We start from the raw sequence: 5,352 nt of genomic DNA on the forward strand, positions 1-5,352 counted from the left end.
GGAGAGAGAAGAGAGCATTACCAGGGAATGGACCGATCAGGAGGAGGGACCACCAGACCTCGGGTAGTGGAGTAGGAGGTAGGGTAACTGCTTACCAGCCTCATCAGAGGCCACCACAGTACTAGCTCAGCAGGGCTCAACCTCCTCGTTCCCCAGCTAGGGAGCCTTGGAGAAGGTATGACTCGGCATATGGTGGTCTTCATCAACACTCCCACGGTAGTAGAGGGAGCAGACCAGAAGTGCTGCCACCGCCTCCAACTCAGAATGGAGCAAATAGAGAAAGGGCAGTGCACCTGATCGACCAGAACCAGGACTATGGGCGGTATACTTCCTTGAAGATGTCCCTGGACGAGGTTTACGAGGTCATAAAGGATCGAGGATTGCTGTACCCCCCTTCCCCAATAACAAAGCTACCCAACATGAGGGATATGGGACGCTATTGTAAGTTCCATGGCACTCATGGCCACACCACAGCAGATTGCAAAGATCTCAAGACCCAGGTTGAAGATTTGGTGAGAAATCGCTATCTGGACGAGTTTATAGATGAGACCTTCCCAATGGTAGCCTCAACAAGTGAAGGGGAGCAGAGTGACAGGAGCTTGAAGCGCGAGTAGCCTGCAGTAAGGGTGATAGCTGGGGGCCCGACATTGGCCGGAGATTCCAACAGGTCGAGGAAGAATTATGCTAGATACGCCATGACCAGCAAAGAGGTATTGTTCAACACCCCAACAGCCAAACGAGTAAGGGTCAGGCAAGTGCCAATCATGTGGACGGATGAAGACGAGGAAGGGATTCTATACCCCCACGAGAATGCTTTGGTCATCAAGGCTACGGTCGCTAGCAAGAAGTTTGACCGGATATTGATTGATACATGGAGCTCAGTTGATGTGCTATTTAAGTCAACTTTGGAGAAGATAGGAATAGCAGACCGGAAGTTGGAATACACCAATACCTCCTTAAAGGGGTTCGGAGGGGGAAAGCTGGTCCCTCTGGGCGTGGTCGAGCTGCCTATCACGATTGGAAGCTCCCCGACGGAAAGGACAATGATACTGGACTTTGTGGTGGTGGATGAAGAAGGTCCTTACCAGATGATCCTAGGTCGGCCGTTTCTAAAGATGAGCAAAGCGGTATTGTCCATCCATTATCTGGCTCTCAAGTACCGGGTGAACGGGGTAGTTGGTGTGGTACGAGGGGACCAGAGAATCGCTAGAAGCTGCTACTCCTCGGCAGCAAATGAGGCAATGCAGATAACATCCCTTAACACCCGAGTGGAAAGCAAGAAGGGCAGACAAGAACCTGTAGAGGAGCTGGAGACAGTAAGCGTGGGACCAGAGAATCCGGGAACGACGATCAGAATCGGGTCGAAACATAAGGAAGAGCAGAAGCAGGAGTTAGTGAAATGCTTACAGGCTCATGCAGATGTGCTCGGTATTGAATCTTGATCTACTAACGAAAAAGAGGGATCAAGCAGCCAAGCGATCAGCCATTTACCAGCAGAGGGTTGCTCGGTATTATAACCAGGACGTGAATGTATGGCAGTTCAAGGTTGGAGATTGGGTGTTAAGGAGAGTAAATCAGAACACAAAAGACTCGAGTTAAGGAATGCTCGGTCCAAATTGGGGGGGGCCATATAGAGTCAGGCAGCTAGTTGGACCAAGAGCCTATAAGCTGGTCCGCATGGATGGCCACGAGGTGAAGCGCCCATGGAACGCAGCACATCTCAGGAAATATTTCCAGTAAGAGTTGTTAATATTTTCAAGTTCTTTCTGTTCGTATTTGCGGTAATTTATTTTATGTCCAAAGCAAGTTCATGTAAAATCAAAACCTGCAATTAATGGAACGTCGAGGAATGTCAGTCACTTGAAACTGTGATAAATCTTCTAAGGCATGCAAAGGCTCGACAAAGTCTCAAAGCCTGTTTTATGGCGAGACAGAAGCCAAGCATGCCAGGATCTGCTCGACCACGTGAAGGCGAGCAGAATCCCCAAGCATCGAAGAAGTCACTAAGGCATGCAAAGGCTCACCAAGTCTCAAAGCCTGTTTTATGGCGAGACAGAAGCCAAGCATGCCAGGATCTGCTCGGCCGCGAGAAGGCTAGCAGAATCCCAAGCTTTGAAGAAATTACCTAAGGTATGCAAAGGCTCGACAAAGTCTCAAAGCCTGTTTTATAGCGAGACAGAAGCCAAGCATGCCAGGATCTGCTCGGGCGCGAGAAGGCTAGCAGAATCCCAAGCTTTGAAGAAATTACCTAGGGCATGCAAAGGCTCGACAAAGTCTCAAAGCCTGTTTTATGGCGAGACAGAAGCCAAGCATGCCAGGATCTGCTCGGCCGCGTGAAGGCGAGCAGAATCCCCAAGCATCGAAGAAGTCACTAAGGCATGCAAAGGCTCGACAAAGTCTCAAAGCCTATTTTATGGCGAGACAGAAGCCAAGCATGCCAGGATCTGCTCGACCACGTGAAGGCGAGCAGAATCCCTAAGCATCGAAGAAGTCACTAAGGCATGCAAAGGCTCGACAAAGTCTCAAAGCCTGTTTTATGGCGAGACAGAAGCCAAGCATGTCAGGATCTGCTCGGCCGCGTGAAGGCGAGCAGAATCCCCAAGCATCGAAGAAGTCACTAAGGCATGCAAAGGCTCGACAAAGTCTCAAAGCCTGTTTTATGGCGAGACAGAAGCCAAGCATGCCAGGATCTGCTCGACCACGTGAAGGCGAGAAGAATCCCCAAGCATCGAAGAAGTCACTAAGGCATGCAAAGGCTCGACAAAGTCTCAAAGCCTGTTTTATGGCGAGACAGAAGCCAAGCATGCCAGGATCTGCTCGACCACGTGAAGGCGAGCAGAATCCCCAAACATCGAAGAAGTCACTAAGGCATGCAAAGGCTCACCAAGTCTCAAAGCCTGTTTTATGGCGAGACCAGAAGCCAAACGTGCCAGGATCTGCTCGGCCGCGAGAAGGCTAGCAGAATCCCAAGCTTTGAAGAAATTACCTAAGGCATGCAAAGGCTCGACAAGTCTCAAAGCCTGTTTATGGCGAGACAGAAGTCAAGCGTGCCAGGATCTGCTCGACCACGAGAAGGCGAGCAGAATCCCAATCCTTGAAGAATTAAAGGCACGCAAAGGCTCGTCAAGTCTAAAAGCCTGTTTATGGCGAGACCAGAAGCCAAGCGTGCCAGGATCTGCTCGACCACGAGAAGACGAGCAGAGTCCAAAGCATTCGAAAAAATCTTCTAAGGCATGCAAAGGCTCACCAAGTCTCAAAGCCTGTCTTATGGCGAGACCCGAAGCCAAGCATGCCAGGATCTGCTCGACCAAGCGAAGGCGAGCAGAATCCCAAGCATTGAAGAATTTTCAAAGGCATGTGGCAAAACCATGTGCCAAGCCAGAACCTGCTCGACCAGACAAAGACGAGCAGATTCTCAAACGAAAAATAACTCATGATTACAACACAAGAAAGTAATCAAAAACATTTCTATTAATTTGTTAATAATTAACAAAGCAGATGATCTTCACAAACATTGTTCGTTACAATACAAGAAACATGTTTAAGAAGACAGTGGGTCCGCAAGCCGCGCAGCCTTAGTCAGCTGGTCCACCTCAGGTGCTGGGGGAGTATCTCCAGTTGCGTCTGGGGGGGTACTCGCCTCACCAGCATCAGCAGGGATCACACGGGGAGGAGAGTTTTCCTCCTCTATCACCATTGGCGCCACCTCTTCGGCATCCTCCTTTGCAGCCTCCTCGTTCATATGTTCGGCGACACCGGCTGCAAGGTCGTCCATCTTTAGATCAGGATGCTGCTTCCCGAGGACGGCCATGATGCAACGATAGGAATGCCGAAATCCCTGGTCGTACTGGTTGTCAGCCTCCTTCTCCAAGTTCTCGACCTGAACCCGATGGGAATCGCGGAGGGATTCGAGCTGAGCCTCGTACATAGCCTTCTGCCTTTGAAGATCCTCCTTGACCTTGGTCAGCTCCTCCTCGAGGCCTTTTCCAGTCTCACGCGACTAAGAACTGCTAAGTTTCTACTGCTGGTCCATTACATTACCCAACACCCGAAACTGGGGGACCGGTGTTTGGGAGAAATACGTCGACGAGACCAAGCATGATGAGCAGATATCTGATGGCAGAGTTCTGCGAACCGGTGTGTCCCGTAAGAGCCTGGTATCCTGGGGAGCAGGAGCAGAAATACCCTGCTCATCCACGAGCACGTCAGCCGCGAGTCCAATCTCCTGTAAGAAGCATAAAGCCATTCCTGCTGTATTCCTGCTAAGGGTTGATTCGAGGAGACCCGGTCAACGACAGTTGGCGAGGCATGCTCTCCAGCCCGAGAATCTAGGCACGAAGGCCACGCAACCACCCACGACTACGGAAATGGGGAATCCACGTTCGAGAGGTGGGAGGATAACAGACGTAGACTGCGGAAAACTGGGATTCAGAGGAAGCCTATGAAAAGGTAGCCAACGAAGGTAAAATGGTTAGCAATTTTGATTCTAAAAGAGAGAAAACAACCTAACAACCATAAGATTTGTGGCAAGCGTTCCCCGAACCTTCATATCTGACTTGAGCGTCGGAGGGTTTGCGCTGGGAAAACAACCGGCGTACTCTGACCTGTCTGTGTGCGCAGGAACCTCTGGAGAAGAAGCTTTACGAGGAGAGATCCTGGTCGTGGTGAAGTTGATCGAGCAAAGACCCTGGTCGTAGAACGAGGAGAACCAGAATCTCGCATCAACAGATAGAATGATCTAAAATCTAATTTTTTTAAGAAAAAATAATGAACTATTAAATAGGGTTTTTGTTTTAATCAATGCTAGAAGAAGGCATGTCTTGAAATTTAGGAAAAAAAGATACCTGAACTCTCAAAATCGATCTATGTACACATAAATCACAACATTTTAGGATGGATAAATAAATTTTATTGCTCACCATCGAATAAATAGTAGATTCTGCTTTTTTGAAATGTTTACTTTTGTGAAGCAAGCAAGACAATAAATTATTAGGACAAATTGATTTTTGAGACCTAAAATCCTGAGTAATGTCCCTTTCCCTAAAATTTATCCCAATGGAAAGACATTGATGGAAAATTACTAGACATTAAATAAGAGTGTACTAACCTAGAGATGATGAACTCAAAGATCTTGCAGCAGCCACTCTCTTTCCAACAAAATTGGGACAAAAACACCAGTACTACACTTTCTCTTGAGACAAAAACACTTTCTCCAATATTAACCAATCAGAAACCTCCACGTATCAAAACTCCCAAGATCTCTTATTGGCGCCACCCTTAAAATATTCCATATTCCATATCCCAAGTCACAACAGAGAATCAAAAGCAGAGCAGCTACATCAAATCCTCTGT

Source organism: Citrus clementina, unplaced genomic scaffold (assembly GCF_000493195.1).
Source record: "Citrus clementina cultivar Clemenules unplaced genomic scaffold, Citrus_clementina_v1.0 scaffold_7, whole genome shotgun sequence".
Classification (NCBI taxonomy): domain Eukaryota; kingdom Viridiplantae; phylum Streptophyta; class Magnoliopsida; order Sapindales; family Rutaceae; genus Citrus; species Citrus x clementina.